At 37.9% G+C, this 21,901-nt stretch overlaps 1 long non-coding RNA gene across 1 annotated transcript; it reads left to right on the top strand.

Annotated features, from left to right (window-relative positions):
- The first annotated feature begins 2,268 nt into the window (after positions 1-2,268).
- On the top strand, positions 2,269-21,514 carry LOC137076188 (uncharacterized). The gene is made up of 4 exons (XR_010905234.1): positions 2,269-2,512; positions 19,243-19,394; positions 19,630-19,687; positions 20,859-21,514. It is a non-coding gene; the product is annotated as an uncharacterized lncRNA (long non-coding RNA).
- Positions 21,515-21,901: the final 387 nt, after the last annotated feature.

Genomic DNA, 21,901 nt, shown 5'->3' on the forward strand with positions numbered 1-21,901 from the left:
CTGAAGCGATGTTGTGAAGCTTCCCGTCATTTCTGCGTTCAAATCGGTTCAAATGCAGCGCTGCCTTCCCGGAATGCTGTGCTGAAGAGTTGAAGTCACCCATAGGAATAAAGTGGAGCGCGGCGCCTGGATCGACTGGATCTGCAGCTGAGAGAGTGTGCGCACCAACCGGGAGAAGAGCCTGTACGCCCCATACAAGGACCTTCCGATCTATTAACATCAACCTGACCCATACTCGAAAAAAACTCTCCGAAACGTGTGAGAAACCAGAAGGAGTATTTTTGACACAGAAATGCTCCATCAAACGTCTAACATTAGTTTTTGAAACTTTGTCTATGTTTAGGATGGGAATCCAAGTCTTTAACCGTGTAAAAAGCTCAGTACGCATTAAACAGCATCCCCCCCCCCCCCCCCCCCCCTTAAAGCCAATACGGAAGGAATGTAAACTGCAACTCCTAAACTGGCCACTGGGACAGGCTCCAGAAGGGAGCAGAATCTCATATAGCCCCATGTTAAATTCCCAACTTTACAGCAGAAAAAAACATGTTTACAGCCTGGTAAAAATTGTGGTTTAGTTCTATACGGATTATTTTGCCCTTCATGACAACTGTGAGGGGGTGAATTTTTTTATAACTCATTCACTTGTTATATAAAGCCTTAAAGTTCTGCATAATTAAGGGCATGGTTACTTTGAGTGGCAGGTGGATAGCCATTTATCCGTCTATAGTAATTGGGTCACATAAACGCCGCCCACATCCTGCCTCTTTGCCCATTTTTTTGTTATCCGGGAGTGACATGCGATGAAAGCGACAAAAACTTGCACTTTGAAAAGTTTACGTTTTCAAGAGCCCAAAACGCTGTCACACTGTGTCATTTGATGTTTCTATGTGCGCTGAAAAAAAGAAGAGGAAGCGAAAGATTAGATATATGGACACTGTCATGGCTAGGGAAAAGAGGCAACTTGGCATGCCAATTTTTTATGTTTATTGAATTTTCACTGTAATACAAATACAACAAAGACATAACTGACTATCACACACCACACACACACACACAAAGGAACACAGACAGCTCAGACTTAAATATAAAACAGGACTACAACATAATAAAACAGATTAGAAAAAAAAGACAATAACATTTATAAACGAGGACAAAAAAAAGGTAATGTCCAGAGACTTATACAATATTCCTTGTAAAATAATAGGGCGAAGACGAGTTTTCAAATAGTCGAGATATGGTCCAGGCTTTATAAAACAGGCCTGTTTTTCTATGCAGTAAAGAGGTAAGAAGCTCCAGGGGAATCTTATGCTCACCTTTTAGAGATGTGGTTTAGGAGATGTCTGCCGTTAGGGGATATATGGAGTTTATGTATGGTTTATGTAAGTCCAAATGTCATTCCATGTTTTATCATCAATGTCAGTAGCTAATTCTTCTTCCCATTTAGTTTTAATACACTGTATCAGCAGAGGAATTTAAACACAAAGAACCATAAAACCTGATGATAAAAATAATAACTTCACAATTGAAGGTATTTCACAATTTCTAACAAGTGTTGTGCTATTAGTAATGTTATGATACACCAATGTCCAAGATACACCAATGTTTGAAACCATCATCCGGAATTCCTGGAGTGAAATCGGGATTGTTTAATATTGGGAATGGCATGCCAATTTTACAAATGCCATTTTAGGTAGCCCAAGTAGTTTTAAGTTGTAGCGCCAGGTCACATTGATCAATACGCAAATTCATGTTGCATTTTTATTGGCTAGTCAGATGTAGATTGTAACAGAGTAAACACACTGAGATGATCATGCAAAATTTCTGACATTGTCAGACAATTATTGCAGGCTATCTTTGGTCGCAAGACCATGATAGTGGCCAGTTAAACTTGATTCTATCGCTCTTGAATTTATTGCATTGTAAAAAAGTGAGTACTACATACCAGAATGGAGTGGTTTGAGAGGAAGGATTGTGACATCAGTCAAATATTAAAGTCAATTCAGAGGCAGAGAACATTATTAAATGGTTTTCTTTTTGAAATGGCATACACAGATGAATAATTCACAATAAGACAGCACTGAGAAAGTAAATAGAGTCTGTTTTTGATTTCCAATTGAGTGTAAGCAGTCTCTATCTGAATTTAATTAAAACTAAATAGTCTGTTTTGTATTTGAGAACAAATGAGCAACAATATTAAGCATATGTGAATATTACATCATAACCAATATTTGGCTAGTGCGTTCAAAGCAGGGAGGGAGAGCGCAGCCTTGTCTGATTTAATTAAAGACTTTTCTGTTGTTTATAGGATAGCAGAAAGCTTGGTCGCTTCTTAAGTGGTCAAAAAGAGATAAACAGTGTCATGATTAAAAACATGCATTCCTGGTCTGCTTTTACCAACAGAAAGAGCACCTTTTTAATCGCACTTCATGGACGATTTAAATCCCTGGATCAATACATCACTGATTCGGCGAGCAAAGTGGACTGGATAAAAGCTTTTGGCCATAAAGTGCATGTGAGTGGAAAACACTCCGTTTATTCCTAGCAGCTGTAGTGCTTGATTTTGTGCAGTCGTATTAGACTTTGCTTGCTCAGGCTGGCTGGCTGAATTGCATGGACTGATAAGGAATAGCTTAAATAATGACTTCCTTCCTCAAGAGTTTGCTTGTATTCTGTCCAGTGGCTCATTTGGTTCTACAGTAGGAACAGTTTCTTCCCACAGGCCATTTCCCTCTTGAACAGTTAACCCCCCCCCCCCCCCCCCCCCCCCAAGGCAAATGCCTGTAAGTGCAATTATTCCCACTTTTTAGTGCAATATCTCCTAAACTCAGGTGATTACTTATATTACTTATATTATTTATTATTTATATTTATTCTCTCCACCCAAATACTGTAAATGCTCATAATCTACGTCTTCTGACTAAACGTAACCGTGACCTTATACGGTTCATATTTTTCTTCATATTTTTATTCTTAGAATTTTTTTATTACCGTGTTGTATTGTATTGTTTATGTGCACTGGAAGCTTCAGCACCAAAAAAAATTCCTTGTGTGTGAAAGCACACTTGGCAATAAAGCTCTTTCTGATTCTGATTCTGATACAGTAAGAGTTTTCTTTTTAACTGTGGGAACAAAACAGGGCAACACTTTATTTCAATGGTCCACTTCAGACGTTCTCTAACTATAAGTAACTGCAACCACATGTCAACTAACTCTCATTAGAGTATAAGGCAGGTTATGTTTTAGGGTTCAGGTTAGTAGAATAAGTTGACATTTAGCATGCAATATATCTGTAGAATGAGCATGTGATGGGTTTTTAGTGTTTGTGTGGATTGAAATAGAAGTGCTAGTAGATAACGGTTTGGAGAGGGTGTTATCTTTGGAGAGAAGCCCAAGTTTTATGAGTCGGTGTTTAGTGCTACACCCCCTGATTGGTTTAGTCTAAGCTTACCCATCAATCTGAAGCAAACCAGCCTCATAAAATATATCCCAAACAAGTCATAGGCTTTGTAATATACCCAGCTTTCAGATACATTTACACCTGTAAAAGCGAAGAAAACAATGGAGGTTCGTGGCTTTTAGTTCATGTCTTTTAGCTTTGAGGCCGCTCAGGCTGATCCCAAGGATTGTGTTTTTGGCACATTTAAAAGGGGGGGTGAAACACTCAGTTTCAGTCAATCTCATGTCAATCTTGAGTACCTATAGAGTAATATTGCATCCTTCATATCTCCGAAAAGTCTTTAGTTTTATTATATTTATAAAAGAAATATAGGCTGTACCGAGTCTTTCCGGAAAAAAACGAGCGCCTGGAGGCGTATCGTGTGGGCGGAGCTAAAGAATGACGAGTGCGAACAAAGCTGTCCTCAAGCATGGAGAAACCCATGTATGCTATCGACCCATGTATGCTATCGATCGGATTCAGCTAATACGTGATCCAGAATCAGGCTGAAATAAATTGAACAGGAGAAACAGCAACAGCAGGACGTCCGTCTCTGTGGTATGTACTGTATTTAGTGGCCTGTCAACATTCGTGTGTCTTTACTCGCAGTTTATGAGGACATGATTTGGTTTATGGACCAGAGATCTACTTTTGCGACGCGACTGAAGCGATGTTGTGAAGCTTCCCGTCATTTCTGCGTTCAAATCGGTTCAAATGCAGCGCTGCCTTCCCGGAATGCTGTGCTGAAGAGTTGAAGTCATTGATGTCACCCATAGGAATAAAGTGGAGCGCAGCGCGCGACATAAGTGTTCACGGACGACTGGATCTGCAGCTGAGCGAGTGTTTATGGGCGTGCATTTCCTCTCTCGCTTTAGTCATACGCGCGCGTGCACCCTAGCGGGAGAAGAGCCCGTACGGCCCATACAAGGACCTTCCGCTCTATTAACGTCAAGCGGACCCATACTCGAAAAAAACCCTCCGAAACTTGTGAGAAACCCGAAGGAGTATTTTTGACACCATCAAACGTCCAACATTAGTTTTTGAAACTCTGTTTAGGATGGGAATCCAAGTCTTTAACTGTGTAAAAAGCTCAGTATGCATGAAACAGCATTTCACCTCCCCTTTAAGGAAATGTCCCATATAGTATAGAGGTGGAATATACAGTAATGAAAGATAACTATATTAGTGCCACAATAGCCAAGGTCAAGGACCAAAGCACCTCCTTCAACCCATTACTGAGTCCAATTTGTCTCTGTCCTTTTTACCATTGACCATTGATTCCATTAGTGTTAAGCTCAGGCGGTCAGCTGAGTCTTCTTAACTGAGGGGAATGACGGTGGGATAGTTGAGAGGAATCAAAACGGCCCATATTTTTTCATGTGATTATCTAAGACAGAAAATACCTGGAAAATCTTCTGTTTAGAGTCTTTATGATTGTCATTAGCTATGTTTCCATCCACCTATTTTATGCACATTTTGGGATATTGCATAATAAAAAATACAAAAAACTGCGCTCCATCAAAGCAGATATAATTTTTCTCCGATAAGAAAACATGCCTATAAACTACCATGGAAATGCATTTACTGAATAAATCAGAAAATGTGATTGGATAACTGGACTAACCAGCATACCAATTTCATTGGCTCAGGCATTTCAGAATGATCAACATTTGAGATTCTTTGCAAAGTCAAAGTCAAATCAAAATATTTTGGCTTAATCCGCTCACAGAAGTCTCACATGATTGCGTTCACCAGGCTTCCAAACACAAGATAAGATGACAGCGTCTGCGTGCTCTGAGACGCAAGTCATTTATTATGGAGGGAAAAGACCCACAGTAGCTTCCCTGATTACAGAAACTTCCATTTTCGTTATAGACGTTTTATGTCAGTGTCTGAGGAAGTGATGGTTTTGTTCTTTTGAAGACGTGGGATAGAAAATTGGCATTATTAACAAATGTTTTATTCGATGTTCCAATTTTTGCATACAAATTATGAGCAACTTTGGATGAAAACAGCTATTGTTGTACCAAACAAATTTAATCATTATTAATTAGTAAACTTCGTGATTTTTTTTTTTCTTCTTCTTGTTTTAAGGAAAAACCTTGCTAAATATCATTTGATTTTTGACTAAAACAAGAAAGAAGCTATTTGTTAATGGGGTAAGAATGGTTAACATAACCAAGCTTATTGAACACAGCACTTCTGCATGTGATCTTTAAGATAAGCCCTAAGCAATCCATATTCAACCCATCATAACCCACTTTCCAATGTGAGCAGCCATGGTAACCAACAGTACACAAACAGTTAAAGCTGTAAAAATGTTTGTGCATTAGCTTGATACTGGGTCAGTAGATCATCTGTTTCTGATGGACGTGTATCAGTTATCTTCACTGGCAACCAGGGTAAGTGTAATTACTTGAATTGTGTATTAAATTAATCCTAGTGCTTATAATTCCTAAGAGCATGTTCATTTGATCCGACAGCAAAGGAGGGACCAGCAGGGGGAAATAAATCCGTTTCCATAGTTATTACAGCTGTTATAAGCAATTCAGCAGCATGATGATAAGAACCATCTATTTTTATTCTTACATGCATTTAGCAAGAACACATTAAATTGATAAAAATTAACAGCGAAGACATTTATGTTACAAACAAATATTTCAAATAAATGCTGTTATTTTACTTTCTGTTCGTAAAGAGTCTTTTTACTTTCAGTTTGCGGTTAAGAATAAGCGCCAATTTTGGGGCGGGTTGCTTGTGGGTTCATTAACCTATTATTCTTAATAAAAAACAACAACAAAACAATACAGTGCTGTCGTTCTGTCAGGATCACTATCATAAAAAGATGATTTATTGACTATTACCGAACAGTTTATGTTATCAGTATGGTTCTGTTTTGGAAAAGAACTCCCTGCAAGGCTGGCACGTGTGGCTCGCCTGTTTAAATGGGTTAGTTCACCCAAAAATTTATTTTCTTTCATTAATGACTCACCCCAATGTCGTTCCACACCCATAAGACCTCCGTTCATCTTCAGAACGCAGTTTAAGATATTTTAGATTTAGTCCGAGGGCTTTCTGTCCTTTGAATGTAAGTGTATGCACGCTGTCCACGTCCAGAAGGTAATGAAAACATCATTAAAGGGTTACTTCAGCGATTAACATATGGCTTTGTATCAGTAGAAACCGTGAAGTATATTCAAATTATTGTGTTTTCCTCCCTCATATCCCCCTGAGACAAGAGATTTATGCATTTTATTTCTGGAAAAATTCCTCCTATGATGCAAATTGACGATATTTGCATCATAGGAGGAATGTTTGGCCAAAGGCTAAAGACTACAGCCAGCAGAGGGAGCCATTTCCGCATGTTTTGAATCTGCGCATGGGGGATGGAGATCACACTGAGCTTGCAGGGAGAGCTAAGCTCAGCTACAGGCACTCGTTTAAACGGAGCTATGGTGAGCAATGTAAGTCTTTTAACTTCTCAAATTAATTTCTATGAAAGTTAAGCTTGCAAAGGCATAAACTGAAACGCGCCAGACTGAACTCGCATTGTGAATGTATGCCGCGAGTGTAGTCGCAATTACCTCAGCTCTCATCACTCGTGCAGTCAGTGCTCAGTGCTGTGAGACTCGCGCGGTGACTCACTCATTATATTGAACAGACACGTTCAGTTTTTAATTGTAGTGTCTTCTCTAACTCCGTCACAGTAATCAAGTTGGTGGCTTTGGGAGTGGCCTCACAGGGCAGCGAAGCATTCTGGGAATTGTAGTCTATCATCCCCATTGGACAAAAATACATTTTCTGTCTTTTCTCGGTCTAGGAGGCACCAAATTCAAAAATAATTTCTACTACATTGATGACCCAGTTTAAATACAGATTCATCTTCCCAGCGCTGAAGTACCCCTTTAAAGTTGTCCATATGTGACATCAGTTGGTTAGTTAGACTCTTTTGAAGTGTCAACAATACATTTTGGTCCAAAAATAACAAAAACTACTACTTAAAGGTGCACTATGCAACTTTCCGTCCACTGGAGGGCGCCTATTCAAAACAAAGGTGTAGTTTGATGACGCCAAGTTTGAGCGCAGCATCTTGGGACATGTGGTCTTCACCTCACAGCCGGTGGAAAATAGGACTCGGGGTAGAAATCATGTTCATGCATGCGGTTATTAACGTTACTGTAGTGTGAAGCAGAGCAGGACCGAGTGTTGTGGAGCAGCGCTTCTGCAGAATAAAACCGAGGGTAGTGCAGATATGACACGATTGACAGGCGACTCCCTCAAATGCTATGCTGAAACGTCCCAGTCCTTGGTAATAGCAATTTTCTCACAATTTACAAATAGTTGGAAATATTTGGGATATTGTAAGAACTCAACTGAACAAAATATATAACACTGGTCTAGTGGTTTTTGGATATTTTACTGGAAAAATACTACATAGTGCACCTTTAATAAAGCATTGTCTTCTCTTCCGTGTTTCTCAAATAAAGATTCAAATATGTCATGATTCATGATTCGGATCGCGTGTCAAACTGGCAAACTGCTGAAATCACGTGACATTGGCGATACGAATCATGAATCAATCCGCTGATTCACGAACGTTTGAATCTTTATTTGAGGAACACGGAAGAGAAGACAATGCTGAATAAAGTCGTAGTTTTTGTTATGTTTGGACCGTATTTTCAATGCTTCAAAAGAGCAAAACTAACCAACTGATGTCACAAATGGACAACTTTGATGATGTTTTCATTACCTTCTGGAAGTGGACAGCAAGTGTGCATACACTTACATTCAAAGGACAGAAAGCTCTCGGACTAAATCTAAAATATCTTAAACTGTGTTGCGAGGATGAACAGAGGTCTTGCAGGTGTGGAACGACATTGGGGTGAGTCATTAAAGGTCCCGTTCTTCGCGATTCCATCTTTCAAACCTTAGTTAGTGTGTAATGTTGCTGTTAGAGCATAAATAATACCTGTAAAATGATAAAGCTCAAAGTTCAATGCCAAGCGAGATATTTTATTTAACAGAAGTTCCCTTTCAAAGCCTACAGCGAACGGCCGCTTTGGACTACAGCAGGAAGTGCAGGGATGTAATGACGTCACTAGAACCATTTGTTGACTAACCCTCCGCCCACAAGAACACGCAAAATAGGGGGCGTGGTCTTGTTGCTCTCCCACGTGGAGAAGAGCGCGCATTCAGTGCTTGCATCTCCCCGTTATGGTAAGAGGCGGGACCTTTCCGGGCACAGTGCGCTAAGCTGTTGTCCAATCACAACACGGGAAGCGCTGGCCCAATCAGAACTCGTTATGTATTTCTGAAGGAGGGACTTCATAGAACAAGGAAATCATCAGGCCGTTTTTAGGACAGAGGAAACAGCGCTGTACAGATAAGTAAATTGTGTGAAAAATACTGTTTTTTTACACGCGAAACTTGAACTCATGTTATATTGCACACTGTAAACATAATCAAAGCTTCGAAAACACGCGAAGAATGGGACCTTTAATGAAAGAAATTTAATTTTTGGGTGAACTAACCCTTTAAGAAGTTAATGCTGGCTCTGATAGAAAGGTGTCAGAATACACAGAGCATCGCAGTTTGTTGCGTATGGGGCTGCATGGCCGCAGACCATCAGATGCACGAGAGCATCAGAACTGGATCACAGAACAATGGAAGAAGTTGACCTGGTCCGATAAATCAAATAAGAGAATAATTAATTCTCATTAATTATGTGAATAATAAAATACAAGAGGATATTACACAAAACTGGTATACATTGAGACATTTACTTTATCGTATTTACTATTTATTTAATATCTGCAAAGTAAAGTTGTTTTCACAGTCACTGAAATTCTTGTATATACAATGTTTCTTTTTTAGACTATTTGATCCTTGTTGTGCATTTTATGTTTCAATATTTAATATTGTTATTATTATTATTATTATTAGCTTTGACATTTTAAAAAGCAGCTACTTTGCAATGTTTTTTTGTTTGGTTGGTGTTTTGTCTGTTCTTCATATATAATGGGTAACTATGGAGACTTGTGTTTGTTTGTCCCCACTAAACCACACCTCCATTTTATGATACATTTCCAACTGTATCTATACTGTGTTTATAGGCCAATACTGTGTGTTTGTGTGTGTGTGCGATAGAGAAACATAACGTATGCCACTTTCAAAGCAATAAAGATGTGCTGTAGATGAAACTTCACATTCCACAGCTTGAAAGTAATCTTTTGGTCTGGTCCCTAAAAGATTGCAATGGAGATATGCTGCTTTTTTCCTTTTCTTTTTCGTGCTATTGTTCTGTGTAGCCTACAGTATACTTATTGCAACAACAAAAAAAATCTACATTTGTAACATAAATATGAAGTTATAAGAAGGATTAGTTGGAAGTGTACCACAGAAAATGTACAGTACCTTTTTTTTCGTTCTTTTGCACCTTCCAGGGCCTTTTGTCCCAGATAAAAGGCGTCTTGTGAGGCAAAGAGCAAAGTCCTGTGAACTAGACTACTGCACACACTGATGGAAGAATATAGAAAGGTGATATACATTGTATTACACTGAAGGATTAGTCATACGAGATATTAATTTGCTGTAATTATTCTATTGTATTCTAAAATAACAGGTTATGTAACTTGCTCATATTTCAGAGAGCCCTGGAATCATTATCTGACCACAATACCTAATATGAGCTTTGCCCTTCACCGTCAAACGTCAGGTGGTTATTGTTGGAGTCAGTATGTTGGTCCTGCAGGCGATGTTCTTTTTTCTTTGCACCAAGGGAGAAAATGAAGCTTGGAAAATCCTTTCATTTCTACTTGTGACATGTTTTGTGAAGGTTAGGCTGGCAGGATTGAAGTTGTTGTCATTGATCTTTGTGTACATTCTTTTGCCAGACTTTTCCTAGATATGGTAATACTACAACAGTGGAGAATGACAGGCCTCATCATGTTTTGTTTTGTGTTGGGGTCTTGAGCAGACAGAGCTTGCATTTTTCCGTCCCATTCACTGGAATCCTACATCAACTTGGAATGGGCCTGTAATGCATATGATAGACTTGGGCTTCTTTCCTCTCCAGCACATTGACATAATGTCCCAGCATGCACTGCTCCAATACTCTTCACTCTTCTCCTTCATTTGGAATCAGGATAATCCGATAATGTGCCCTGAGAGAACAATAGGGCTTGAAAGCAGTCTATCCCTTGGGTAGAGCGGCTACAAGAGAGGCATTGTGCCTCAATGCCAAACTTAGGTAGCATTAAGCTGATGTTCGTGTAACGTTTTACGTCACTCTCATGTTTTCTTGAATAATAAAGACAATAAAACAATATAAATTATTTGCACCATGCTTTTAGAACAATATTGCACAACAATGTAATTACGTATAATTATTATGAAATTGTATGAGGATAAGAATTTGAACTAAACTATAGTTTGCTTTAAAATAATTATAAAACAAAATATAAAATGTATTTTGGGGAACACATGGCACCATAATGCACTATGGGAAAAATGCAAGCCAGTGGAGGCAGTGTGATGCGTTTGAATGAGTTTTGTTTCCCCAGATCTCAATCCAACCGAGCATCTGTGGGATGTGCTGAACAAACATGTCCGATCCATAGAGACGCCACCTCACAACTTACAGGACTTAAAGGATCTGCTGCTAACATCTTGGTGCCAGATACCACAGCCCACCTTCAGGGATCTAGTGGAGTCAATGCCTCGACGAGGGGAAGAGGGGAGCAACACAATATTAGTCATAATGATATGCCTGATCGGTGTATACATTAAAGATCACATATGTTGAGTAAAAAATAATATTCTGCAAATGTAAAGCGTTAGTGATGCATATTATATTTCCTATATATCCTTAGACTTACAGACTTGTGCACAGACCTCATCATCTTACACAAATCCAACACTTTTGAGCTTTCTTCTTAGCTGTAATCGGAGAGGGAACAAGGAAAGCGGGAAATGGTTCGGAGATACCCGGACGATGCTCATCGCCAGAACTCCTGGGGGCCAAAGGACCACAAAAAGGCCTCTGTAGAAGAGAGATCCGGGGTCGGGCCAGGGCTGCTTTCATGTCTAGGTTTCCTCGGTCACTTAAATCCGCAGGTGCTGAGAGGGGACGTCTGTGCGCACCGCTCTGACTGCCCAACATTCCCAGGGTGCCATTTGATACAGACGTGAATTAAAACATCCTGTAGCTGATGACTGAATTACACTGAACTCATTCCACAGCTCAGCAGTCACAGACCACTGTTCTGACCATGAAAATAAATACGTTTCCCATTATGCAAACATATACTTAACCCTATAAAGCTGCCAATCAAAATGGATGTCTCAAGTTCTGATTGATAGTTCATACGCTTTTAGTAAGTAAAAGGCCTTTTAGTATAAATCTAAAAATGTCCACAAATTTTTTTTTCCTTCTCTGAGTGTATATTTTCCACTATATCATACTATATGAGCCATAAAAGCCTTTTGGCCACATAATTCAAGTGTAACCAATTCTTAACCATTACTGGATGGATGGATGGATGGATGGATGGATGGATGGATGGATGGATGGATGGATGGATGGATGGATGGATGGATGGATGGATGGATGGATGGATGGATGGATGGATGGATGGATGGATGGATGGATGGGAAAACTGACTGAGAGAAGCCAAAGAAGTCAAGCTAAGACATACAACAATAACGCATTTACACAGCATTGCACAGATCAAGAGCTGTGTGAACAGTTGTATAATTTATGAGCAAACACACTCAACACATCTCAGTTTAATTCGTCTTTAAGACTACAATAGATATCTGGAGGAGGAAACTTCACATCTTGGGGAAAATCCCAGCATGTGTCCTCATCAGTCAATGTTATTATATAAAAAACATATGAAGAGACAAAGGGAGAGATTTAGCAGGAAAAGCTTAATCAGGATCATGTATACGTACATAAATAGTTTCTATTCAGTGTTTTTGGCTGACCTTCTAGCTGTTTTAATGCAGGTATGCCTCCTTAGGCCTTCACTTTTTTCCCCCTGAGGAGACAGAAGAAAAATGCTTTTAGGCAGTATCAGAGAAAAACAGATTCAGGCATTGGCCAGTCAAAGGTCAAGCTCAAGTTACGAGTGGACATTAAAACACAATTGTGTTTGGTGTTAAGAAAGCTGACATTTAAAGTCCAGGGACTTTGCAGCAATAACCATCATCCCTTTAATCCCAATGCAAAAGCCAGGGGCGGCAATGATGTGAGGAATTTGACTCAAAGCCGACATTTGGCAGCCCGTTCAAAGGGGACGGTTATAGCGAGGGCCTCATGCTCTATGGATATACAACTGGCCTTTCAAGAAGACATTGGGAATGTGCTTAAGCCACTAAGCAAATGCTATTCAGACTGAGACAACGTGGTTTCTGTCATCTCTTCTTTTAATTAACACTGGAGAAAACTGGGTTAAGTCAAAGGTGTTTTTTGTGTAAACTGTCATTCGGGCTTCTGCGTTATAATGGACAAATCCAGTTATAGTTATAGTTACAGCTATTGTGTGTTGTCTTCTATTCACAAAACAAATGTCAACTTTAAGTTACAAAAAAAGTCATAAATATAAGAGTACAATACAAATTCTCAGGAATGCATCCATCAATGCCACAATGTACCTCCATAAAACCACCTCTGATATTAGGACTCAATAATTTGTACCTATATTTAAAGCATTTTTATCATATTGTGTTCAAATGTAGAGTCACTTAAGAGTGTCAGTGATTCTTTGTGAAAGTCACTTTAAATGTAAATATGGTCAAAGGCTGCCCTCTATTGGTCCGTGTAAAATATGCCACCAATATACTAATTTGTATACAAGGGTAGTTCTTCTTCTTGAAAATCAATCATTTAGATTACAGTTTATATTTGTATAAGGAAAATCAAGTTTTTAATGTCTGTATGTGCAAGTGTTTGCAAAGTTGGTTGACAACATAACTGCAATAAAGTAATAGCCACAATTACTAGTTTACATATGATGCATCTTATATTAAACCAATGTTTATCATATTAGGATACATTATTAGAATGTGTTAAAAGTTGTGTTATAATGCTACTCTGTGTGTTCGCTCTGCGTCTGCTATGAGACACTTGTTCACAGCACACTGCAGTGAGCTAGAGGAATATTAGGCACGGTAAAACATGCTAGAGGTAAATCAAGAAAATCAGATTTAAACAATAAGACTAACTGTGTTGAGTGAGATGTATAACAATGATTGGTTTTCTGTCTATGCATTCAAACAGCTCACCTCTCTAATAAAAAACAAAATGAGGATATTATCTCATTGATAGGCCACGCACAGACATGGTTTGTGTCCTGGTTAAAATGGCATATTTCTCTGGATTTAAACATTTTTGCAAGTTAATGTAAGTACAGAAGTCAACTAAATAAATAACATTGATCTGGTTGTTTTTGGATATTTTAAAGGTGTCATGAATTGGCTTTTTAATTTTGTTATACTGTTTATACTGTACTGTTTTTTTATACTGTAACTAATGACGTTTGTGTGGTTTTTACATTCAAAAACATCATAACTAATAAGTAATAGGCCATTTTCAACACTTTTTGAGTTTTGAGGCTCTCTCCTGAACGCTGGGTTTTGATGGGCATGATGCACTGGAGATTTGGAAGTAAACGCCCACGGCTAGGATTGGGTAATATTTGCATATTTAATGAGCTCCAGCCTCCACTTCCCCTGTCAGTTCATTTAATTTGAGGGAGGGATTGCTTTGAAAGCAGCAACCGGAATGATTCTGTCGATCACAGTGCTAGTAAACATCTTTATCAAACAAACACAATGATTTATCTCTCGTCCACCCGTGATTGACTAGAATATTATTTTTGTATTACTTGGGCCGCCCTGTCGATGGATATAAGCGCGAATTGCGCATGCACATAAACAGCACAGGAATATTATTTCACTGCTTGAGATTCACCGGCCTGCCGAGAGGCTTACGTTTTGGTAGCCCGTCTGGAAAACACACAGTCCTGGGACGTTGGGCTTTGCGAGCCCTGGCCCATACATGTCTGAGTCTGACCCCGAATCGCAATGAACCAACAAATAAAGGATTCTCCAGCCTGTGCAGCGTGCTAAGGTAATGTTCTCGTGCTAAGACATGTACACATAATCAAAATGATCTATAGCAAAGCAATACTAATACATATAAAAAACACGTTTTACTCACATAATTTTGTTGCACCATTCCTGTCATATCCAATATAAAAGGCAGAGCATTGTGTTTTAATCTCAATGTCTGCAAATCCAGCTCAACCTGAGACTTGTTTGCAAACGATTCTGCAGTGAAATGAAGTAAACACACGTCTTCCCCACGTGAGCTGGAACTTCATTAAAAATAAAGTTCAACCTCACCTAATATGAGGATCTGAAGGAAGCTTATGCAGTGACTGTGTTCTTCCACAATATCTTGCTATCTTCTTCAGGATGTTTATTTCTGCTGGCTAGCGCAATCCCATGAGTCAGTGGGCGGGGCTTCTGAATTATTCGTGCTTATTATTCTGTAGAGGCGGTGTTTCGTCACTCGATGACGTCAAGATGCGAACATGATCGTTTTCTGGGCCTGGTGTCTATAAAAGCTTTTCTTTTGGCTAACAATGAAGTTTTCAGCTCTGAAACTTACAGGATATTCTTATATTACCATGACCTTTTATATATCAAAAGCTCAAGGGAGAGTTGACTTCTCAATTCATCACTCCTTTAATCCAAAAATCTTACATATTGTACTTTAAACAAATAAAAAAAAAAATCTGATGGCTGAAACCACTTATGGCTCCTCATTAGCATGTTAAGGCCGATGTTAACTTTTTTCTTCCTTTCCTTTTTTTACCTATAGCATTTGTTATGAAAAATAGCAGACGACACAGCTAGAACATGCCACAGTTGTATAAATCATTAGTGAAAAATCTATTTCCTCACCGGATTATCTATTATTTTAAAAAGGTTTCTAATTTATGTTGGAGCAGGATGATGTTTTCTCTCCTCTTTTCTTCGGTCTTTTTAGGTTATGTGGCTGTTTGAGATCATGTTTGACTTTCTCCATAGCGTTTTAAAGGGGTGCAGTCTCAATAGAATTCAAATGGCTCACACATTTTATCATCAGAATTGACTCGCACAAATCTTATCACACGTTTGGAGTATACAGTGATCCACAAATGCACATCTTACTTGTTCCATGCACAAATTCTTACCTACATTAAATCAAATTCAAAGTTTTATTATTGCACATACATGTGAATCTGGATTTTGCACAACTTGCATTTAAAAAGTATTAGTTTAAATGTTGTAACGCAAATGTGTGAATTTCTAAATGGGTAGTTGTGCACACATTTATAAATAACACCAGTCCTATTCTAGAATCAAATGAGATCGACTCAGAAACGATGTCAATGAATGCACACGTCACTTGATCCACCAATGCTTTTTGCAATTTCTTTGTTGCATGTGCAAATTGTGATACACTAATACAAAATAAAACTTTTGTTTTTACAAAAACAACATAGAACATTTTTCTATTTGTACAAATTGCTGCATATTGATTATATTTTGAATTGTGCACACTAAGTTGAAATTGGTTGTGGATTATAAAACATATCTACAACATTTATCAAGTTTATGGATAATCGTGCATGAATATGTTTTAGCTGAACATCTTCCATTGTTCAGTCCATTTATTAAATTTGTCCAATTATCAAACTGCACAATTTTTTTTGCATGTACTCCTATTATGTGTATGTATGGTTATAGGTATGCATATCCATGGTCCTATTGATCATTTTTGTTAGTGCTACTTAAGATTATCACTTTTATCTTGCATCATGGTTGGTTGTTAGCTGCATTTCGTTGGTTTGTACTCGTGCTTGGTCAATGACAATAAATTGAATTGAATATGTTAATCATTTTGAGACTAAATTCAACCCATAAAATTCTATCAGCAAGCTGGTCCATGTTTATAATATGGTTGTCAATGAATGGGATGCTAAATATCATTTTGACTTTAAAGGGGAGGTAACACAGTTTCTGCCAATCCCATGTTAATATTGAATACCATAAGTATTAGTATTGCATCCTTCATATCTCAAAAGAGTCTTTAGTTTTATTAGATTTATAAAAGACAGATTAGCTGTACCTACTCTTTCCGAAAAACTCCGGGAGGCATGCCGTGTGTGGAGCTAAAGAGTCACGAGCACACACACACACACACAAAAGCGCACACCCATCATCACATCATAGACTCTCTAGTCGTTCTGGTAAAATCACAAAATAAAATGTACACAAACCAGGGATGGAAATTAGCACCCGCCACCAGCCAAATGCGGGTGATTTTGAGTTGTGGCGGGTAAACTCGCTTCACCTACCGGCCACCGTGGCGGGTAAATAAAAATAGCATACTGTTTCCCCTCTTTATAAACTGTGTTCAGTGCATGCGAGTGCGGCCGTATGTCCGAATATGACCAGTCGTTTTCGCCGTCATTACCCGGATGTAGTGCCAGAAGACGCGAATAAGAACTCGCGCTCGCGCTGAGAGAAGGTCCGTCACTGTCATCCGGAAGCGCGCACCCGTCTCACAGCGCGCATGCCGCGCAAATATTGAGTTATCTTTCGAGTCTTGTGCTTAAACGGACCAACTCACACAAAAAGTATGCCAACATGTCCATCTTGATGAGTATTCTAGCAGACATAGTCTGAATATGCCTTAAGAGGACTTTATACAGTCGAGAAAGATGACGCATATCCTTCTATTAGGTCTTAAAGGGGAAGTCGCCTTTACTCTGTTTAATGTCAAACAAAAGGACATCACTCACTGCTCTTGATTGAATAGCTTTTGTAAGTTTATTAAGGATTAATCTTTCATTTAAACAGTTAAATATGCAGTTATTTTACATTTGATTACTTTATTCAATGTCTGTACCTTTCTGCAGGCCAGTAGACCTGTACATTATTATTTAATACACACATGAGTGAGGTCGAGTTAAACATTTTAGTTTGAATTTTATTTTATACTGTGGGTTGTTGCAATGTGCTAAATAAATATTTGCATAATTTGTAATTGTAACTTTACTAAAAATCAAGGCATTGCAATTGCATTAATTAATATTAAAGTTTCAAATAATGAATCACAGTCATAGCATTAGCCATAAATGCAATGGATAATTGGCATAATTTCTTTTAGTGCTTCGGTTTCAGCCAATAATTTTTATTTCGATGCATCCCTACTGACAATGTTCTGCTATCTATGTCGTCAACACGCTTCAGGAGATGCCAAAACTAGTAGTTTCATTGTTGGTACTAAAAACCTAAAACTGGAAGCCATAAAAGACCACAAATCATCCAAATGCCACATCCAGGTAAAAAAAAAAAAAAAGCGCACAGAGCCCTACTCATTTAATGAAATGTATATCAGTTCATGGTTTGTGTGTGTATTAGAGTGAAAGAAAAACATTTCAGTATTTCATTGAGATTTGAGATTAAATAAACAGCTTAAGTAGTGTAGAGCTTGTAGTATTAATTTTCACGTGCAGTTACACATTGTCGGTTATAAACAAGAAAGTGGCTGGTTAAAACATTGAGTGGCTGGTAGATTTTGAAATCCACCAGCCACTGTGGCCGGTGGACAAAAAAGTTCATTTCCATCCCTGACACAAACGTGTCCCTGCTCTTGGTTTTAATGAGAAAAATAACAATACAATGGTGGATTTGAACCCAGAACCGAACCTCAGACACACTCACACGACAAAAGCTATCTCACAGGACCACAAACCTATCTGAAGAATATCAGGACTGACAATATTGTGTCATCGTTTTGTTTAGTTTTGATTAAGACCTTCAGTTTTCATGTCACATGTCGCTTTGTGACATGATGGTGGCTGAGGAGATTCCCCCTTCTACGTAAAGTGCCTAGAAAAGCACTACATAAATGTAATGAATTATTATTATTATTATTATTATTATGAACAGAACCGTGAACAGTGACTTTTCAATCCATCGTCACAAGAAAGAATTTCAGTTTATTTCAAAGTCTATAAAGACAAAACAATGCATCCTACTTGTGTTTGGTTTTGCTTTTTTTCTCTCACTTCATCTCATTATGTAGTTTTTGTGTGTGTGTGTGTGTGTGTGCGCATGTATGTGTTTACAAAAAAAAATCCATATCTATCCACAAGATGGAGCTGTACACACATCAAAATCAGTTCCTTCACCCAAAACTGCCTAAGAGTAAATTTGTCTTGAAGGTGTTTCAGATGTTTTGGGTGTAAAGCCTATTAAATAACCACTGTTAGAAACTAAATACACATTTTCACTAATGAGATCAATGTACTTTAAAGTTAATATCTCTAGTATAAAAAGGTTTGGTGATAATATCATCATTTACATCACAGCAACCACCAACAGCCATTTTATTTCCTAGATGCTAGGTTTCACATGAAACCCACTACAATGCAGCGTAGTATCTTGTAAACAAATAATTGAAGCATACGGTGCACACACTGCCAACATGTGATTTCAAGAATAACAGTATGATATTTTTTGTTTCTGCACTTGTAAATATTTTGTATGATGGGTTTTTTATAGTAATTACTTAAGAGTTTTGTGTTTGTCAAATGGGTATATCCTACTGCAAAAAGCCATGGTAAAGTCATTTGGCTGTTGTGAAGTGCTTGGCCTTTACCCTGTTTCCTGCTCTTAATGCTTGTCACTGTGGCATTTGGCATGTATAAAATTTGTGGTTAAACATTTTTCTCATTTTATAGCTCCTGGGCGTATATTTACTACAGAGGTCCACTGAAAAAGCTACTGGGAAGAAAAATAGGCTTTATGAGATGAGATGATCAACCTTTGTGCTCCCGCCGTTTCTGAGGCCAAACACACATGGTAACGCTGTGCTGTCCAACTTGTCTGACAGGTGACATCTTGATGCCATTTTTAAGTATGAATATTACTTCATATTTGATGTCATATTATATTGAGTGGTGTTACACTAGCATTTAGCAAACATTTTAGAACTCCTAACTCTGAATGTTAAACTTTGATGCAGCTATGTGATACCTCAATTTTCGCAGCTTATAGAGAAGAGATGTGCTATTACTGTTTTAAATGATCTAACTTACAAATATTTTGTGATTTTTGCTTACATAAAGGATGGAATATAGAGCCAAAATAAACAGACTTGGAGATGGGCCTTTTTGACACAGAGCAGTAAGTAGCCACATTATTTGTTTATTTGTTTGGAAAAAAAATTGTTCCTTAAAGATGCATTAAATTGATCAAACGTCACAGTAAAGCCTTCTACACTGTTACAAAAAAAATCTATTTAAAATAAATCCTGTTCTTTTTGAATTTTCATAAAACAATCTTGAAAAAAATCATTCCATCTCCACCTAAATCAACAAACTGTAATATACTCTGAGATATAATTGTCTTCAGGGGAAGTTTCATTATAAGGTCATGAAGCTGAAAGGTGCTTCTTTGATTATTAAATACTTACATTTCTACAAATATCCACTTCTTCACATTTTTTTTTAAATTTTTGATAAAAGCATCTGCCAAATGCATAAATGTAAAATGTAAATGGATGGATGTGGTTGAAGTTGTCCCACCCTCCCACCAGTAAACACCTCATCAGAAAAGAGCTGCAAGAAGGGGAGGTTATTTTGATTAAATCGAATTCAGAAAGGCACGGAAAAAAAATCATGGATTCTACGGAGCCCCTAAAGGGACATGGTTAGGCTTGCTGCAGTAGTCGGTTACATTTCACTACAACAGATTTAACTTATCATGTGAAGATATTAAGGAGCGATGACTGACTGCGTAGGATTTGGTGTGCAACTGATTCGAAGTGTGACTGTCAAATATTTTACTGTCAGTACCGCCAAAAGTGGAAAGCAAGCATTTATTCATAAGCAATTTCGAAACCCTGCATATTGATAGTGGCTCAATACAATACAATATATTACCCAAATATAAAATTGGGACAGTATGCAATTGAAATATATATTTTTCCTCCCATCACCATATCCTTTTAGGGGCTAAGTAGAATGCATAATTTTCTTTCCAAACATAGTATTCGGCTTCTGGCACATCCCCAATTCTGAGTGCAAGTTTGCCAACAGGCACCATTTAATTGAAAAATATCTAGTAACAAATAAGCTTTTAAAAGAATAGATGCTGTGATCATTTGCTTACCATCATGTTATTCCAAACATGTATTCAAACTTCTGTCGTGTTTCACAAGAAAACAATATTTTCATTTCTGGGTGAACGATCCCTTTAAGAGCTTTACATTTTCTCACATGGCCAAAAATATACTTTGAACAATCAAGCAAGTTTGGAAACCGTTTGTTATGTGCTCATAACTCTTTCTGTCCAGGTGTCTGGGCAACTCTGACATCAGATGAGCGATGTCTTCCATCCATTACAGTTTCACTTCTGACCACTCAGGAAAACAGCCACAGAATGTCCAAGTGTCCATTTCCTGTCCTCATCCCATCTAAACTAGCACAATGCATCTATAATTACACAACACAGGCATTTCTTTTTATGTGTTTTTCCTAGAAGCGTGTGTATACGCCAGTCTGTATGTGTTTGTGTGTTTCTGCACTTGTGACGCTGCGTATCTCAGGGACGAGGCCATCCGAGGGGAACCTTTGGAAAAGGACACAGAGGCTGATAGATGTGTTTGCTGTGGCACCAGGCAAAGCAAGCCTGACTGCCGCTCGCCTGCTTTTTCTCAGCAAACTGAATGTTCTTCTCATGCATCACTACTGTTACAGTGCAGTGGAGACCCTGCGGACTAAAGCATTTCAAATTGCATTTCAAATTTTGTCCTGATTTTCTCACCCTCATATTGTTTCAATTTAAACCGAAAGGTTTGACGTCACTAAAAGCAATTGTCATTTTGCATGTCACTGAACAAGTGAACAATAACCTAATTTTCATATCATATAGCTTCAGAAGACTTGAAATATAGTGCATGGCTACACTTTATGACACTTTAATGGTGTACTTTTGTCCCCTTCTGGAAGTACGCACTACCATTCAAAAATTTGGGATCAGTAAAATTTTGTTCTTAAATAAATTATTACTTTTATTCAGAAAGAATGCATTGGATTAATCAAATGTGACAACAGACATTTATAATATTACAAAAGATTTATTTTTCTATAAATGCAGTTATTTTCATCAAAGAACCCTGGGAATTTTTTTTATCACAAGTTCCACAAAAAAATATTAAGCAGTTTTAAACATTTGTTGAGCAGCAAATCATTGTATTAGTCTGATTTCTGAAGGATCATGTGACACTGAAGACTGGAGTAATGATGCTGAAAATTCAGCTTTGATCACAAGAATAAAGAAATTAATTAATTATATATATATGTATGTATGTATGTGTATATATATATATATATATAT

Source organism: Pseudorasbora parva, chromosome 5 (assembly GCF_024679245.1).
Source record: "Pseudorasbora parva isolate DD20220531a chromosome 5, ASM2467924v1, whole genome shotgun sequence".
NCBI classification, from domain to species: Eukaryota; Metazoa; Chordata; class Actinopteri; order Cypriniformes; family Gobionidae; genus Pseudorasbora; species Pseudorasbora parva.